Source organism: Leptonychotes weddellii, chromosome 9 (assembly GCF_054177405.1).
Source record: "Leptonychotes weddellii isolate Sample4059 chromosome 9, ASM5417740v2, whole genome shotgun sequence".
NCBI lineage: Eukaryota > Metazoa > Chordata > Mammalia > Carnivora > Phocidae > Leptonychotes > Leptonychotes weddellii.
In genome coordinates this window covers 62,701,109-62,721,523 of record NC_138377.1, presented here as the reverse complement: position 1 = coordinate 62,721,523, position 20,415 = coordinate 62,701,109, and the positions used below count along the sequence as shown (strand labels likewise).

Sequence of the window (20,415 nt, the reverse complement as noted above, 5' to 3'; positions counted from 1 at the left end):
ATTGTATTTATTTCCATATATGTGGTGATTATTCTTAAACTGCCGTCATTTGATTTCAGATGTAAAGTTAATTAACAACTGTGGCTTCCTTTGTGGAATAAACATCCCTCAGACACTTTGCTTCTAATTATAACCCTCTTACCTTAATTCTATTATTTTATTTTCTACCTAGTGTTTTTTAATAACTCCCAAATTCATTATTATTATTATGGTGGTGGCTGTCTTAAACATTAAATGCTTTGCTGGTTTACTGATTTAAACGATTTACTAATTTTTTGTTCATCAGAGCTTATTGTACTCTACTTCTTCCACTGAAATCAATTTTCTTGTTTCTTATGATCGGTCTTCGATAGTTCTGTGAAATATCACAGCCTTCAATACCCTTATTTCACCTTTCTTTATTATTATTACTTTATTCCTGTATGTAATTCTACATTGACTTTTATCTTTTGTTAGCACTTTGAAGACAAAATTTCTGTCATTTTTTTGCCCTCTATTGTACACTCTTGTCACTTTCATTCTGGCCCTTTTGTAAGAGATCTGCCGTTTCTCTCTAGTTGCTTTAAATGTTTTCCTCTCTGGCTTTAGTGTTCTGCAATTTCACCACCATGGGCCTGGGAATTAATTTGTCTTTATTAATTCTGCCTATTTTTCAAATACCAATTCTGGGAAATTTATAGCACTATTCTCTTGGAATACTATCTTGCAATGTGCCTGTATATTCTCTTATGATGAAACTCCTCTAAGTATATGTTTAGATTCATTTTATCCTCCATGTTTGCTTAATCTCTCTTCCCATCTTCATACTCTCTTGCTGGGTTATTTAATCAATCATCAAGTTTACACATTCATTATTTAGTTGTGACTAATATTTGTCCAATATATTAATTTGGTTTTTAATCTCAAGTAATAAAATTTTCATTTTCTAAATCCGTTCTTTGTTTCATTATTCTCATTGGATTTAATGTCTTAATCATCATTAATATAATAAGTTTTTAAAAATATTTATTTATTTATTTTAGAGAAAGAGCATGAGCGGGAGGGGCAAAGGGAGAGGGAGAGAGAAACCGACACTGAGTACAGACCCTGATGTGGGGCTCAATCTCACAACACTGAGATCACAACCTGAGCCTAAACCAAGAGTCAGACGCTTAACCGACTGTGCCACCCAGGTTCCCCAATAATTTTATTTTTATTATCATTTATGTCAACTTCTTTGGGATATAATCATTGCATTATCTATTCACTAGCATATAATTGATGATTTAAAAAATGTTTTGTACCTTGTATTATGACATTATCTTTATACAATTTCAATTTTTCATTGGAAATCCATGTAGCCTATGTGGTAGGAGTGTCCATACAGAATAGTTATATTTGCTTCTACCAAGTACCTCACTAGCATTACCAGTCAGGGACCAAGTTTTATATTACTATTTTGGTTTCTTATTCATGGTCTATGTGGGTGAAATAAATTCAGTGGAATTTGCAAACCCCCTCTGACCCCTGTCTTTTCCCTGTCCCACTGGCTAGATGTTATCTAATCTGAGGCTGAAGCCATTCATGGACCCCAACTTTATGAAGGGATCTCTCACTATCCAATATCTAGCTCAAAAAAAAACCCAGTGCTTTACCTCAATCCCTCAAGTGAGGTCAAACTGAAGCTACTTTTTCTGTGATGACAATCCATTCAAAGGCCCCAGTTCCATGCAGGGATTTCACTTCCAAATACCTAGCTTGAAAGGGGCTAAGGCGTTAGCTCTGTCCCTCTAGTGAAATGAAAACTTAACTGACTAGCCTGCAGCTGACAACTCCCACTTGACCTCTTGCTCCAGCACAGCCAGAGATTCAACATGTGCATATAATTCTGCTTTTCAGCTTCACCTATGTTCCTAAGCACCTGGAGATTTCGCTTTCTTTTTGAAAGCTCAGCTATGCATTAAAGAAATGTTGTTTTTACATTTCATCCAATGATTCTAGTTGCCAGGTTATCTTGGTGTGCCATCTTATTGGAATCCTAAAAGCTCTTTGAACCCTTTCCCTACCTCAGCATTCATGAGGCTAAAACATGTTTCTATCCATCATAGTTACAGATTATGCAATGAATTGTGCTAATATAGGAAATATATATTTGCAAAGACTCCTAGGATAATACCTCTCAATCTTTAATTGGCTCATAATTCATTTGCAGAGTCTCATTCAAACACAAATGCTGATTCAGTAGGTGAATCATGTGATGTCCAGGCTCCTGGAAGCTCTATTTTGAGGAGCAAGGCCTAAGGAGATTCTGATATACACTCTCTAAGGAGGTATCTTCCCACCAACTGCCTGCCTCTTCCAAGTCACTGTTTACAGCAAACTATTTGCAGGTACATTTAGTGTTGATGACCTGATCAGACCACCAAAATATTACATATCTCTTCAAGTTCTTTATGTTCTTTTCTTATTATTTTATATTTAAAATTCTCACTTCTAACTTAGCAACATTAGCTATTTCACTTATCTACTGTGTGCCTAAGTTTCTCAGAATTTGGTGGTTTAAATAAATTCTTTAAATGTAGAGATAATATCTACACTTTTTGTGACCCCAATAATGCCTACATAGAGAGGACCACATAGAAGACACTCAAGGCATGATTGCCCATTACCAAAAATGAGATAATGTACATTACCCAGATATGGACTCACTCCCCTTGGCTTTGTTCTACAATTTTATGAAAAGAGAACTGCTTACCACCAGAAGACTGTTGCCTGTCCATCACCTATGCTGAGCACTTTAAAAATGAGGCACAGTCTGGAAGGGAGAGACTGTGGGGAGTGAGTCTACTGTCCTCAAGGATTGTCTGTCTTAAATTCCTCAAGGTGAACATCATTGCCTAGAGGGGACCATAATAAATTGCTTCCCCAGCTGTGATGTTGCTTAAGGACACAGTTTCTGAGTCTACTGGCTTCATTACTCTCTAACTGGGGTGAAAAGGGACCTCAAAAGGGATTTTAATGGAACTCTCTTTGCCCTCTTCTATACCCCAATGTACATTACAGACTATCCCTCCCAGAAGATAAAAAGAAAGAAATAGGTTTGATATACACAGCTGCATGTGAGTACCCAAGAATCATATCGGTGTTTATCCTCAAGGTAGTATTTGAATAGTTTCTCTTACCCTTTTATCATTTCATCACTGAGCTCATCTTATAGTGATGGAATATTTTTTGAAAGTGTGTGTGCGTATACTCCTTATATAGAGAGAATACACACACACAGAGGGTTTGAAAGAGATTATGATGCTTGGCCCTCATTCTCTTCCCTCATTCATTTTAATTCAGGCTGATTTATACATATAAGAAAGTGCCTTAGATCATGCACACACACAAAATCCCCATAAAACTCCCTAGAAAAGTCCAACCAGTTGAGTGCCACGTGCTACAGACAGAACCTGAGATAGAGTATTACTAACCAAGTAAGCAGCTGTCAGAAAAGCTGAAACTGGGGTCTCAGGTTCTCAGTGGGTCATAGTTGGAGCTCAGCCATCCAGGAGTACTCTAAGCAGTGTACTTTACACCCAGCGTTTCCCCATACTGTGCTTCTCTAGTCCATATCTAACTCAATGGTATCTTAGAGCAACTGCAACAAGAATAGGCCGGCTTATCCCTATAGATCTTACTTCCCCAGGAAAGCAGTCTAAGAGGATTTCACTCACCACAGAGGTTCTCTGAGCTATACTGAACGTGCATTTCGGTGGTACAGAATGCACTCAAAAGATGTTCACTCTTTAACCCATCCGGGAGTATGTTATAATGTGTCGGTATTGTCCCTTACTCCAGGAAGCATTGCAACTCTTTTTCTTACTGTTTCTCCACCACTGATGATCTATAACTGACTTCTCAAAAAAGAGACAGAAAAGCAAGAGAAATTTCAATTGGTACACCACCATTTTTCAAATAGAAGTGCCTTGGCTAAAATTAACAAAAAATATTGGTTCCTTTAACCGAAGAATTAATTTGTTGACCTTTATGGCTTTATTTTCACAGATAGCCAATTCCATGTACCTGGAGACAAGAAGAAAATGGAGCATTGGCATAGAGACAATTCCCAAATCCGACCTTAGTCAAAAATTCCTACCAAAGCCTTTAACAGAAGAAAGCCAAAGTGACTGGGGGGAATGTAATCTCTTCTCCTGTCTGACCATATGGTGGAAAATCTTGGGAAAGTAGAACTTCCGAGAGGCAGGCAGCCCCAAGAATAAGAGATCTGAATCTACAGAAAGAATAAATGACTGCCATGTTACCAAGAACAGAAAGAACTTTGTATGTTGTAAAGTTTGAAGTCCTGGGAGCATTCAGCTTACAGGAGAACACCCTCCGCAGAAAAGCACCAGAGGGAAAAATCCCTTGGTACCATGCACTCCAGAGGGCAGGGGTGTGTCTGTTTTTATTTTACCCCGGCTACCTAAGGCATTGTCTGACACATGCTAGGTACTCCATGTACACTCCACATAGTTTTACAGAAGAAAGGTGAGGAAGGAGAGAAGAAGAAATGAGACATATTTATCCAGTTTTACAGTAGGTTTTGTTGCTTCTTATTGATGGAGCAGCATGGTGACCTCTATTTTTAATTTCACAAAGCTGCTGGCATTTATTGAGCATTACAGGGTCCTCTTGACTGATCCTTTATCACCATATGCCCCAGTCACCCATCGAGGTCTGAATTGGCAGTTACTCAGTGTGCCCCAAGTATAACTTTGTGACCACGGGAGTTAGTGTTTTCTGTAATTATGCTCCTGGGCTGTGAAATCTGTTCCCTGTTGACATTAAGAGAGGAACGTCTGTTGTAGAAATTAGGTTAAAGTAAAGGAGGTGCATGTATTTGCTGATCTCTTTAATCTTTACTATTGTTTTAATTTGATTTTCATTTGATTTTCTTTTTTTATTCTCTGCATCACCACTTGATAAAGTGGTAGTAATCATAATGACAACCAGCACTTGTATTTTATCAAGTTCCAGATGTTATTTAATCCTCAAATAAGCTTTATTGGAAGTACCAAAACTCTCTTTATTCTACAGATAAGAAAAAAAAAAAAAACCTGAAGGACAGAGAGGTTAAGCAATATAAGCAACAAAGCCCAGGTTCAATCCAAACAGTTTATCTCTAACACTATGATAAATATATTTTAACTACATATAGGTATGTATACGTGCATATGAATATATAATGCATGTATTTTAAAGTAGATAACACTGTAAGTTTGAACAATGGATATTCTTGGAAATTGTATATTTTAGCAACATCTGAGTAATTACACAGCAACCACCACCTCCATGTTCCAGCCACTATGCTATCTGCTTTATACATTGTATCTTAATACACCCAAGTGAGATCTCATTTGGCAGAGTAGATCACTTGGTTTGTATGATACCCTCTCCCAAGGTAATTTTTAGTAAATGGCATTATCATACACTAAACCCAGGCTGAATCCAAAGCCACACTCTTAAAAAAAAAACAATGATGTATAACAGGCTTTGGTCATATAATATGTAAAACTTAAGACCAATTCATTAGGACTATGAGTTGAATGTTTACAGTTGGGATATATTTTGGCAAACATATTATAAACTTGGGGTCTACTTTCAGATCCCTTTGCCTCCTTTTCCATCTCTACAGAGTCTACGATCATCTCCATATATGTGGTCGAAATATTGCACACACTACACACATACACACACACACACATACTTACAGAATCAAGTAAAATGAACCCCAGAGACTTACAGTGTTGGAACTCCTAAAAGGAATGGGTGATGGGAGCCTTTTGAAAAGAGCTCTGGGAGGGTCATCTCAACCAATAAGGCCTATTGGATATCGCCATTATCTTTTCTTTTTTCAAAAATGTACCTTAGAAGGAGTCCTTGATGGTATGAAGGAAGGGACTCAGAGTGCCACTGGCCAGGCTTTGTTCAGGACTCCCAAGGCTTTGCTGATGTTCACTTTGGTTCAATAACAAGGAAAGCCCACCATTTATAAATATTCTTTTAAATATAGATCCAGGGGTTGTTAGTTGAAGTTCTATGATGATATAGAACTATGTACAAAGCGTAATGGTCAGAGATAACTGAACTTTGCATTATCAGGCCTGAAAAAGAGTTCACTAGTTTCACTAGCACGTGGGTGTTCTCGGTAAGACCTCTAGAAGGTAAAAGAAGGTATGCTGAGATGTACAGCACCTGTGTCTGCTCCAGGCCCCTCTCACTGCCAACTTCATATCCTTAAATTAAAGTCTGGAATTACTAATAAGTCAACATCCCAGAGGAAGGGTGTGTGTGTGTCTATTTCCATCACACTAAAGAAACAAAAAGTTTAAGGGCTCTGAGGAGTGGGAATATTTAGTTAGTTTGAGAAATATGAGGTTTTATGACTGGGGTGGGATGAGCAAGGAGGAGGAAGTGGTTGATGAGATTAGACAGGTTAAAACTAAATAAGAAGGCCCCAAAGATATGCCAGCACTGCTTGGCTTGTGGAGACTAAATTTTCTACTTTCTGAGAAAATGGAAATTGGCTCCGTGATGCCCCTTTCCCATAGAGAGGAATCCCAGGTACCCAGGCCTCACTGTGACCTAGGAGCTATATAAAGGAATACTGGTCTTATTAATGTATATCCTCTCTGCTTCTAGTCAGAAAAACATCAAAAAAGAACACTAGCTGGCTTTTTCACCTGTGATATCAGAAAGGCCAGGCATCATGTCAGTGGAGATGGGGAAACATCATGGAAAGGAATTCTGAAGGAATACCAGGATGAGTCTAAGGCGGTTCTTGCTTTCTAGGAGGTCCCAGATTCAGAAGAGAGACTGGAAGAGACCTAGAGGCCCAATTCCCAGGGAAGGGAAAGATTAGAGAAAAGTCAGAGGAGGGAGCCTGAGAGCCTTTCCTTGGTGGGGCAGGTCTTCCAGGTAAAGGTGATATTTGAGCTGTAGCTCTGTTTTTGTTTTTTTAATCTGTGTAGCATCTGCTATGACCAGGGTATGGGGACTGGATCGGAGAGGAGTGGTGTAGACCTAAAGCCTATAAAATTTAGAGGGATTGGGTTTGTTTTGTCTTAATTGCTTTATTGAGGTATAATTGAGATAGGATAAACCGACCAAGTTTAAAGAGTACAACTCGATACATTTGACATGTGTACACTGATAAAACATCACCACAATCAAGATGACAGATATATTTATCACCTACAAAAATCTTATGTGCTCTTTGGTAATCCCCCCCATACTTCCCATCCTCCCACCCCCCATAGCTAGTAAACTGCCAATTGGCTTTCTGTCACTACAGATTAGCTGGCATTTTCTAGAACTATTGCTTATAAGATAAACTCCAGTGACTCAACACGCCATGGAAACCTTCATTGGTTCCCATCTCCATCCACAGTGTCATTTCCAAAGACTTTCCCAACTGCCCCTAAGTTCCAGCCACATTTTAAACCATTACGAGTTCCCTGTTCTTTCACAATTCTTGAGATTTTTTTTACATGCTGAACCCTCTACCAGAAGTCCTCCCTCCCATCATCAATTTTGTGAGGTCTTAATGACTCTTCAAGACTCAGCTCCAATGTATGAAAGCCTCAAGCAGCTTGAATGACTCTATGCATTGTGTTACAGATTTATCTGGTATGCATTTATATTAATGACTTATATTCTTCATATTCATTCGTCTACTTCCCGTGCTCAACCATGAGTTCCTTGAAGGCAGATACTATAGCTTATTAATCAGTGGTTCCCGAGCACTTGGCATCTATTTGGTACTCATGTATGTTTGTTGAATAAATGAATGAATCAGTGAGTGAGCCAGCGAATCAGTGTGACTTTCTTCCTCTTCCCTTACCTAAATGTACTCCGCCTCCCATGAAATCTTTATATAAATAGCAGAAGTTTCAGCAGCAGTCAAATACATTGTCTTTCCAAATATCTTTCTACAGGTTTGCTCCTATACAATGATAACTTAACCTTTTCTGCTTCTTCATTTTTCTTTTCCTTCCAGCTCCTACTGGCCTTTAAAATACATATATAAGTTAATAGACCAAGGAAATCGTTAATAGGCAAATTAGTAAGAATGAGGTCAAGAAGAGAAAAACTCTTCTTGCTAATGCCAGCTACATCACTGCAAATCTTAAATACCACCACACTTGTAAAATCAGTAAAGCAGACAAAAATGCATTTTCCAAATGCATTTCATCATCCAAGGATAACCACAATTTTCCCCTTCATACAGTTTCTTCTGGCCTATGTGTGCACATTGATTTATTTTTACAAACTGTGGATCATACTATGCATAAAGTTCTATATCCTGCAATTTTATTTACCATTTTATCGTGACCATTTCCTCCTATCTTTCCAAACATGAATTTTAATGAATACATAATTTTCCTTTGTGGAGTTGATATAATCAACTCTTGATTTTCTAAGCTAATGGAGGCAAATTATATTGGAAATGAGATGGCTATCTAATACCTACTAGGATAACCAGAGTTTGTCAAATTCCTCCTGCAATACAGAGAAGTTAAAGGGAAAGAGAAATGTCGAGTCTAAACAGAGAGTTGTTGAGCTTTCTTCCTTTCACAGGAAAAAAAAATATTGGTTAGCATTTCTTTGATATTAAATAGTGAAGAAGATTTTAGCAAGTTCCCCAAAGGTCTTAAATTAAGGATTGATTGATTAATATTCTATATAACTTTCCCCATTTCATTTCATCAATATGGCACTTTAGGCCTTTTCTCTCTTGCATCATTATGCACTGACCTTTCCATTGTTAATGCTTCTATTCTATGCCTGAGTAGAGAGAATTTTTTCCCTCTTTTCAGAAATTAGCTGCAAAGAAAATTTATGTGACATTCAAAAGAATTATTTCCAACCTACCCTTTCAAATGCCTTTCTGACATCTAATGATGTAATTGAGCTACATTAATTTTAGGGAGCATCTATATTTGCATAATAAAAAATTTGATTTTAATGTACTTCAAAATATGCATTGCTTCAAAATTAATGCAGTATATTTTGCAAAAGATACAAGCCACATTTAGTTTTGTTCCTCTATTACAGCATACTTTGCATTTTCATGGTTTAGTTATAAAATGAGTCAATTTCAATATTGTAAGGTTTATTCACTCTCTCCTGTTACCAATATGCAAATTTTCTCACTAAGAACCATTTGTTGATGTCCAGGGCACCCCCCAATACCAGCACTATCTTTAATACAGATTATATACACAATAACATTGTCTAAGCTCAACCTTCTCTGCATCTGTTCTATGTAACTCTACCTCTTTAGGATGATAAACGGACGCACATAAAATAGTGCTTTTTGACTATAAACTTAGGATAAAACTAGATTTAACAAATTCCATGTTTCTTTACTAATAGTACCTCTTGGTGCCATTAAAGGAATAGTAGAATAAGAATAAAGAAGAATAAAACAAGATTTACTCTAAATCTCAAAAAGGACACAATATTTCCTCTTCTCCAGCAAATTACCAGGGAACTCTTACCCTTGCATCAAAGGACTGATTATTCTGGAATATACCGATCTAAGTACATCTTCACTATTTCAAGGAATATTTCCATTTTTCCAGTTTTCTCTTTGAGTTTGGGGATTCCAACCAAAGTGGGAAGAATAGCGTGAGTTGTAGGAAAGAGAAATGGACTGAGGACCACTCAGAGGGATGTGTACCAGGAAGGAGCTCTTGGACAAGAGTGCACACAATGACCCTGTCTCCGCACCTCTGTCCCACGGCTCATTCAGCAGGTTTCTGCCCAGGCCTAGTTTCAGACATTTTCCAGTTTAAAGCAGTTTAAGATTGGTTTTTCTCCTCTTTGAAGGGTTTACCTTCAAAATATATCCTGAATGTCATCATTTTTTGCTACCTTGATCACTGTAGTTCTAGGTCAAGCTACCACCATTCCTCGAAGCACAACAACAATAGTCTTGTCATCATTGGTTTCTGGATTCCCACCCTTGCTCCCCAGCATCTCTTCTTGACACAGTAGTTAGAGTTAATCCTTTAAGATGTAAGTCATATTTATGACTCCGTGATGAAACCAAAATAGCTTCGTCTTATAGCCAAAACATCTACCATGGCTTCTAAATACATAGAGGACCCAGCCCTTGCCCTCTCCCACCCCTCTACCAACTGATCTCCACAAACGTGCCTTCCCAGGCTTGCCTCCTAACTTTTCTGCAAATACACCAAGCATGCTCCCATTTTTGTCTTTGTACTTGCAGACCTCCGCCTCTGACAGTTTCCCCCCAGGGTATCTGCTTTGTTTGTTAACTCCCTTCTTTCAGAGAGTAAATGAATGAATGAAGAACTTTAAAAATTTATACATTTACTATTTTCCACAAGGGAAGCTGACATATGTGATAGAGCAGACAGCACCAGTTTGCTTGGCCTTAATTCTGTAGGACTGTATACATTTAATTGTTTTAAAAAAGATGCTAATGTGAGTATGAAAAATATTTAGGGAAACACAATTAGAGAGGAAAAAAAATCCTGAATTTCCTATTCTATATATTCTATATAATCTATTTAGGATTATATGGATCACAATAGACTGAGAGACAAATGCAGATGTCCTTCTGTTTTTCTATTTCTAGAATCAGCTGTGGCAGAGCTGGAAATGATTCGGGACCTCTTCTACAATAACTTCCCCATTTTCAAAGTAAAATGAGACAAATGATGAAATGATTTCCCCCCAATCCCATAGCTGCTTTCATGAGTAGGATATACATTCTCTACCTCTCAAGGCCCCGTGCTTCTACTACCCCAGACATTTTATACTTTGTGCTGTACAGTAAGTTATCCAGAGGCACATGCATTGGCCATGGGGCCATAATTATATCTTCAGGGTAGAAATGAAAGAAAAGAAAGCAAGCTAAAATTTGGCTGCATTTCTTGGTTTAGGGCTGAGAAGAAAAAATCTGCTAAGCTGGGTATTTTCCCTTCTTACAACTTAAGATACAACTTCCAAAATGGCTTCCAGCTTTGCCTCACTGTCTGCAAAAAAAAAAAAAAAATTAAGCTCAAGTAGAAATGCATATGAAACTGCTGAAGAGGCTTACGGTTGTACCCTTTCCCATATCAATATTCTTTGTGAAAGTTAAACAGTTTTAGTAAAAAATCTATACATCTCTCTGGCAGAGAATACCCAAACCTTGAAGCCACCTTTTATGAATTACTTCTGAACATAAAGCCAAATATTTTCACATGTGATATACTCCTTAAAGCAACAGACAGTTTTAAAGATCAAAAAGAAAAACATTTTGTTTCTGAGTAAATACATGATTGTTTCTGTGTTCCTCTTCCCTATTTCCATCAACTTTTGGGGATTTGATACTGTAGCTTTTAAGAAAACATTCTGATGCGTATTTATAAATGTTCCTGATTTTTTAAAGAACGCAGAGTGTACCCAATCATGAAGCATGTAAACTAACTGTGAGTTCCCTTTCCTCCCTCAGAGTGTTTTTACGTGCCACTGTCAAATACACGGGCCACCCCACACCCTCCCGCTAATGCAGGACAGAACAGTATCAGAAATGTGGACTTGAATAACTATTGTCAGAGGCATTTATAAATAAAAACAAACTTGAGGGCATAATATATTCTTACAAAAGAAATGTTGGTGAATTCTAAAAAGAGCCTAAGAATAATTCCACTTCATTTGTGGGAGAATATTACTGGGCTTCTTTTCCATGGTGTCACTCGTTTTCCACACTCTCTCTTTCCATCTACTCTGCAGGATTACAATAAGAAGGAAAAAATTTTAAAGTAATTTCAGAAGAGGGGACATGCTGTATATACACCTCTCTGTACTGATCAACTTGCACATAAGCAGGCTAATTTCTATTTTCAGAGACCTTTATTAATATTGGTTTTTCTATAAAACTTTTATGAGCGTGGGCAGTCATTTGGCCTTATCAGCATTTCCATCCACACACCAAGTAAGCTAAAGCAGCCGTTTAGATGGAAAATCAGTTGCAGTTTGAACGAGGTATATGCCCATATCCCTCATTGCCAGGTTGAGCTATTCCCTTCCTTACTATTTCTGTACTCCTTAACACCTGCTGGCCATTTTGCAACTTCTTTTGCTCTCTTAAGCAGACCTGTTCTACTGCTATTCTTTTCCATCATGTTTGTAAAATCCATTTAGCTCCATGATAATACCATTGCTTTTTAAAATATTTATTTGTAATAAATGAAAATGGAGTAACTGCTTTGCACCCAATAAACACCCAAATTTATTACCAGGGGAGCCAAATAAATCAAGATGATTGTTTGCCTAGTTCTACCTAATCCTACCACGCACACATGCGCACCCCCCCACACACACACATATAAATGTGTGTATGTATTATGACCTGGTCAAACCCATGGGAAGTTTCAAAGACAGTAGGGGTGATAACATCCTTCCTAGGAGCCAGAAACCTGGAATGAGGCATGTACCACCCACTGGGAGTGATTATGTTTGTGATTAACTACAAATTCTATAGATTTCTGTATTCACAATCTCAGCTAGGAAGCTAGCACTAAAATGGGAGATTGAGACAGAGGCCAAATCCTTTAATTTTCTTTCCCAGTAATAATTTTGGCAAAAGATATAGTTTAGTATTAAAATTTAAAGAATAAAAGAAAGAGGATCAGCATCTGGGAAAGAGTCCTAGGAGGCAGAGTGAAACTTTTAGGGGTGTTCCACAAATTGCACACAAAATAAAAATTTGAGTATAAACGTGGTCTTGTAGCATCTGTTCCCATTTTCTCTCATCTCTCTTCTTTCCTTCTTCCCCATTTTCTTGGTCTGTTAATGAGGGTTTTCCACATCTCTTGAATAAGAAAAAATGTGCTTGTGTCTTATTTTTCATTTCCAATTTAACCAGAAAGGTCACAGAGACATTTTAAAATAGTACTTCTTGGTAGTATTTTAAGGCTGTTAAAATCTCTTAATTCTCAGAGGTTCCACCAGAATCACCAACCTTTTTACTTGATGACTGTCCCCAAGAAGAAATACTAAATACCATTTTCTTTTTTCCCCCTGCTTTGTATGCAAGGTGAAAAAGAGTATCAGAGAGAAGAAATGGATTCTAAATGGTCTAGGTCAGCATTTCGGCCAAGACCATACACACTGACATGTGATATCACGTGATAATCCGTTTTTGTTATTAGATCAAATTCAGAAAAAGGTCACACAGTTCAAAATAGCCCTTAAAATTAAATCAGAAGGTTGTCCCATTTCAACCCTTTCTGAGAAGATTTATATTGTATCCCAGATGCACGTCGATCAGTCCTATCTGTTAAAGCTGCTTGCTTTTCCCTCCAGAGGTTCTTCCCTTCTGGGGAAATGGCCAAAGAGGCTAGGTGTTGCTCTTTCACCCTTGAAATCCATTCTTTGGCTTCTGATCTGTGGCAGGGCATACTTAATAGGGTAAGGTTAATTGGAGTGAGGTTTTTCAACATCTTCCCCAAAGATCTTTAAATCCTCAAACTATAATACAAATAGGTGATTAATTTCTGTTTTAGCGAGCTCACTATCTGGATGGCTTACAACTTTGGGCTCCATTGTGAGTTTGAAAAGAAAGTATCCAGGTGTCATCTTTGTTTTTGTTTGGTTTTGGTTTTGCCTGTTTCCTCCATAAAAATTTGTAATTGCCTTCACTTCATGCTATCGTCCTCTACTCTATCCCTTTCTGGTGACACAAAGGCTGGAAAGTCTTGACAGCATGACGTAAGCAGGACCACAGCTGTACCACTTCCGGCATCACTGGACTGACACTGGAGATGGCCATCATACACCAGTCAGCTGCATCCAGTCACTCCGGGGACAGAGGGAGTGGAGGCAAAGGAAAAGGGGGAAGACTGTCTGTTAAGTTCCTGCTGTGCTGGGCATTTTGAACCTTGTTTTGTACCCAGTATAGTATTGGGTAATTTTACAACAATGCTTTAAGTTGGATTCTCCTCATATTAAAGGTGATGGACTTGAAGATCAGATAGGTCTGTGTGATACCTATAGCACGAAGCAATTATTTCAGGCTCAGAAAGAGGATTTTATGGACTGAATATTTGTGTCTCCCACTCTCCAAATTTATTTGTTGAAGACCTAACCCCCAGTGTAATGGTACTTTGAGATAGTGAGTAGGGAAAGGGTTAAGGTATAGGCAGGGAGAGATAGGAGGCCCCTGACTAGGCTCTGGAACTATTCCTGGCAGGCAGAGATGCTGAGACAGAGCAGAACAAGAGATAAAGGAACAAACCAGACTACTCTGCCCTGGGTATTTTTTTTTTTTTAATGGCAATTACATCGTCACCACAGAAAATGACCAGACCTCAAAGAAGAAGTAAACCATGAAGGATGTTATCAATAGTCCTTGCTCAGACCAAGATGGCAGGAGAATTTCAAGGCCACCAGCTTCCTAGTCAGTTCTCAATAAAAGACTGCCAATGAAAGCCCACAGTGGCAACCCATTCGGGACCCCTCTCACTCTAGAGAGCTTTTTTCTTCTTTCTGTTTTCACCTTCACTTAATAAACTATCATCTCACCTCTCTGTGTCCACGAGATTCATTCTTTGACTCTTCAAGACAAGAACCCTGTAACAATGGGGGTTTTGGGGGGCAATTAGGGTTAGATGAAACCATTGGGCTGGGGCCCTCATGATGGGATAGTGCCCTTATAGAAGAGATACCAAAAGTTTGTGCTCTCTCCACTCTCTCTCTCTCTCTCACTCCTCCCACTCCTTGCCTCCCATGTTCCCACAAAGAGATCATGTGAGCACATAGTGAGAAGGCACCATATGCAGCTCAAAGGGAGATCTCATCAGAAGCCAACCATGTTGGTACCTTGATCTCAGACTTCCAGCCTCCAGATTTGTGAGAAAATCATTTTCTGTTATTTAGCCATCCAGCCTACGGTATTTTGTTATGGCAGTCTGAGCAGCCTGAAACAGAAGATTTCCTTGGCATTTTATTTAGAAAGAGTTGGAAATAATCTCTGAGACTGGGATTTCTATTCCCAAAAATATGGAAGATGGTAGAGAGTAGCTAGAAAATGTGGAAGAAAAACATTTTTATATATAAAGTGTTTTGAAATGCATTAATTTGATGCCAGAAAGTTAAAAGAAATGCTTAGATACCAGAAATCTGAGAGGGAGAATCCACAGAGGAGTGAAAACACGGAAGCAGGCTTTTGCCCTCAGGCATCTGCCGATTCTTGATGGCCTAGAGAATTTTAACTGACTAAAAAAAGTGAGGTGTAGACCAGGGTCCATCCAGAAGGAAGATCAGATCAGAGACTCAAAACTAAAGCCAAGGCCATGGAAAGGAAATAGCTACAGAAGGTAAACTTAATACACACACATACACATGCCTGTACACACACTCAAATGGAAACTATGGGGATAAATACATGTCTTTAAATGGGAAAAATGGGGGTGGGGAGAAAAAAGCAAAATTTGTCTCCCCTGAGATTTCCTAACCACTGTTGTGCAGGTGGAGGCTGGATACTACATGACCTATGTATTCTTCACTTCCCCCTCAGCAAAACATACACTAGAAATTGGCCTTATAAGGAGTCTGACTCAAGCTTTAGTCAACTTGTTTAGTTACCATGGTTCAGCAGGTCAGCCCTTGGCAAGCTGACATAAGGGCAGAGAAACATGCTGGGCACCTGAGAGAACAAGAGGGAAGAAAAGGTGGATGGAAGTAAGAATTGATGGTCTCAGTCATGTGCCAGATGCTCTGTGCTCACTATTCTATTTGACTCTCACAGCCTGTGAGGTAAGCATTGCTCTTTCCATTTAAAGATTAGGTCACGGACATTCAGTGAAGAATGATAACTTGTTAAGGTACACACAGCAAGGGCATGGTGGAACTACAGTAGTAACCCAGTTCTCTGGTCACCAAAGTCCTTTGTTTATTTACAGTAAAAGCCATGTCCCATGACAACGTCTATAACTTACAAACTGAAGTTTGATGAACAAAGAATGTAGACTTCACATGGATGTCATTAAGATCTAAGTAGGCTTACGTTTGTTTGTTCTACTGCCATACTGTCCTTAGGCAACGCTGGAAGACTCTTTTAAAGTTCCAGGTCCTCAGGAGGTTATTTTAGTGGTCCTGGAAATTGTAAAACAAATTGTTGTGAACGGGCTTTTTAAATTGTTTCTTGGCAGGAATGGAATAATCAAGTGCAATGATTTTAATTGATTACAGAAGAATGTTCCTTTGAGCTGATGCAGCAAGACTTTCTGGTCTGTTTGTGGCTTAAAATGTGAATTGATGCAATGACTACCCATGTTAGATTTTGCTATTGGAAAAGTCTTCAGTGGGAAAAATTAGAAATGCTTAAAGTCACGTGACTTGTTTCTTAAAGGATACCTTCCAAGCATCCTTTAAGAAACAAAAGTGATTTATTCTCTGTAGCCTCCCTGCTTAAATCTTACTCTGATTATTCTTTTTTCTCAATCTCAGAATTTGGGTCTCTGAGTAGAGACATGATGAAGACCATACAGGTGTAGGATTTTCAGCTCTGTCACTAACGAGCCGGGTGAGCCAAATTGTCAAACCCTCTGGCCTCCGTGCTTTCCTTTCCGAAATGAAGCAAACAATGATGGCTACTACTTCATGCCTATAATGTGATCATGGTTAAAGAAGATAATATCTTAATATGTTACCTGAAACAAGACAGGTGGTCAATGAATGCTAGCTGATAGTAGTAGTAGTAAAAGTACTAGTAGAAAAAAATAACTTTCACCATCTCTGGATATTAGAATAACATCTTATATTACTGAAAGTTTGTGGGTGTAATCCTTGGACTGGCGGTCGATAATTCTTTGAGATTTCTAGAGAATTAGAGAAATTATAAAAAATGGAAGATAATGAAAAAGAAGGACACAGAAAACTATATTCTAGCAAGCTGGATGTGTATATGTAGAAAATATAGCAATGACTAGGTCTTATAGGCCATTTGTCTGTTCCATGATCCAGTTCAGTCCAGCCTGGCCGCCTATGTTAGTTTGCTGTATGTGACTGTATAATGTACCACAAACTGCATGGCTTGAACAACAGAAATTTCTTGCCTCACAGTCCTAAAGGCTTCAAGTGCAACATCAAGGGGTGTTGGAAGGGTTGGTTCCTTCTGAGCACTGTGAGGGAAGGATCTGTTCTAGGCCTCTCTCTTTGGCTTGTAGATATTTACCTTCATGTTCACATAGTGTTCCCTCTGTGTCTTCACATTGTCTGCCCCTGGGCATGTCTCTGTGCCCAAATTTTTCCTTTTTTATAAGGACACTGCCATATGGGAGTAAGGCCAACCCTGGCGACCTTATTTTAGCTTGATTACTTCTGTAAAGACTCTTATCTCCAGATAAGGTCATGTTCAGAAGTCCTGGAGGTTAGGACTTTAACATAGTGATTTGAGGTGGACACAGTTCAACTCATAACCCTGCCCTTGACTCTCCATGTCCTTCTCACATCAAACTATAATCACCCCACCCCAACATCCCTTAAAATCTTAACCTGTTCCAACATCAACTCTAAGTCCAAAGGTCACTTGCTATCATCTAAATTAGGTAAGGTTAAGAGTCAAGGTACTCATTCAGGGGCAAAATTCCTCTCCAGCTGTGAATCTGTGAGGCAGTTACCAAGTTATATGGCCAGGGGTCAGAGAGTATATGTACAGAGATTCATAGGTGCCAATATTGGCTAATAAAGAAGTCATGTGTTCTGATTTCTAGCCTCAGTTTGGGGGATTAGCATGAATATCTTATTTTTTGTCCCTCAAGATATTTATTAGAAAAACTGAAGATAGGAGAAAAATGAGAGATACAGGAGACTATATACACACTGAAAAGCCTGATGTATAGATCTAGAAAAATCTTCCTGCTGTGGAATGTGGAATCTTAAAAAGAAGTGACTTTTCAATCAAAGGGTGGGTGACAAAATTATGCAGGGTTGCAGATGCAGGGTATATTTTTGCCTTGAATAGAGGTAGTGATCATGTAATTGTAAAGTACCTAAAACCTCAAAACCTAACTCACAGTCCTTCTTTCTAAACAACACAATTTCTTATAAAAAGCACCAAAACTACCTAATATACAATTTTGCCCACATAATCACCCTGAAAGCATTTATGTAATCAAAAGCAACCTCTGGGAATGGAAACTGGAATCTGGAAGTGAAACTCAAGAAAGATTTCATCATTGCACAAACAATTTCAAATTAAGCACTAATCAGAGGGGAAAATTAGGTTTATTCACAGGGGCCACTCAAAATAACCCTCTTAATAATGTAGAAATTGGCTGGAGCTAAAGTCCCACAAGTCTAGACACAAATACATTTAAAATACAGCAAAGCCAGTCAATATAAAATGTAGCAAATACAAGAAGTCAATGTAAAATAGATTTCCCAGATATGAGAAACATCGTTCCAGGATTGTAAGCAAACTGCTCAAGAAAAAAAATCTGTGATTTAGCAGAATTTTAGGCTTACAAGAAATGTCTTTACTTTTATTAGTGTCTTGGTCTTAAAATGTCATTTCCTATTTCCCTTTTGCTAATCAAGACAGATACCTACCAAAACCAAAAGGGTCACTAGGCACTGAGGTCATGTTTGTCAAGCTAAAAAAAAAATAGTAATCTGAAATAAAGGGAAAAGGAGAATAAAAAGAGGGACAGAAGATAGTAGCCAGTCGATGTTGGGTGCCATTTTAAACCCACTTGGAGTGAAATTCAGCGAGACTCTAAGAGTGTACATAGAATTAACTGACTCCCCCCATGCCCCAGCCTTCCTAGTTGCCCCTAAGCCTGTGCCCCATGCATCTGTGGCTGATTCAAGCACAGGTTTTCTGGTAAGAGGGCCTGGCTTCCTCGGAGGGGATGACCAGAGGCAGAGTTGGAACTAAGATTGCTGTGAGTAACAGTCCCATTCTTAACATGTGTCCTTTAATTGTTCTCATCCTTCCTCGTCCCCACTACGTCTTTTGTCTTTTCTTTTTTCTCAACGCCTTCACCCTCTCTTATGCCTCTCTGGCTCAAGACCCTCGTACCAACATTGTTTCTTCCTGCAGATGGCCAAAGAGGTTGCTGACCTCTGCCTTCCTTCGTGTAATTTTCAAACACACCTGCTCCCACACCTTGCAAATGAGCCCCATCTGAACCTGCAATCACACCGGATTGCCTCACATTCCTAGCTGGAGAATATCTGGTCTCCAGGCAATCAGGGAGGAGCATTCTGTCTTCAAAAAAGATACTAAGTGGGGGGGGACGCAGCACTTCCTTTCTGCGCTTGTGCTTGGGATGGTGGCAGCAGGCGTGTCCTCAACGTGGGCGAGTTCGTGGATCTGTCTGTGTCACAGAAACACCAGCAACCACATCATCTATGCCAAGGACCACGCATCCATCCAGCTGAATATGGCCGAGGTTGACAAGGTTCAACGGCCAGTTTAAAACCTACACTGTGGGGCCATTCGCAGGATGGTGAGTCCAATGACTCCATCCTCTGACTGACCAAGACCTACCATATCGTTTCAAAGAATTTCTGACTGAAGAGGATCACAGATGTGGGATATTTGTCACAAATAGTGAACCCCCCCTCAAAAAAATAAGATACTAAGTGCTCTCTTCCCCTGAAAGCCCTCTAAAGTTGGGGGGAAGAGTTTATAAGAGATTCGAACCAAATTTTACAAGCTGGACCAACTTTCCCAGTGACGAGTGATTTTACAAAAAGAGAGTAGCCAAAGAGGTTTTCAACTCTTGTCATCAACACATGAATGATACAGATAATGTCAGAGATAACAGTTGGTCTAAAGCTGCACTAACCAATTTGGATGATCATTAGCCACAAATGACTATTCAAACTTAAATTATTTTAAATTAATTAAAGTTTCATTCCTCAATCACAACAGCTACATTTCAAGTTCTCAGTAACCACAGATAGCTGGTGGCTACTGCACTAGACCATGTAAATATGGAACGTTTCCAGCACCACAGAAATCTCTATTAGACAGCACTGGAAATACCTGCATTGGCAGAGAAAGCAAGACAGAGAAAAAGACAAAGAGGGGGAAAGAGAGAAAAGAAACAAGGAGACAAAGAAATACAAAGAGGAAAGAAAAAAATTAATTAAAAGAGAGCAAAACTGCGGGTCTGAAATTGAGACATTTTCCTACAGGGTCCCTGCAGAGTGTCATGTGAGTAGTATGTTAAGAGGGGCATACTTTCCTTAGCACTTGATTTTAAGAGGTTGCCTTGTTGTCTAAGCAAAATGAGTATAGAGATTCACCCATATGAGAGGTTAAAGTTCTTGAAACCAATTAGTTGCTTTGACCTGAATCTACACATTTAGATTTTTTTTTTTTTTCAGTCTGCCAGGGAGCATCCTGCATCACTCCAT

At 38.8% G+C, this 20,415-nt stretch overlaps 1 pseudogene; it reads left to right on the top strand.

The window, feature by feature from the left end:
• The first annotated feature begins 11,999 nt into the window (after positions 1-11,999).
• LOC102734477 (small ribosomal subunit protein eS21 pseudogene) lies at positions 12,000-19,564 on the top strand (annotated as a pseudogene).
• The last annotated feature ends 851 nt before the right edge of the window (positions 19,565-20,415 follow it).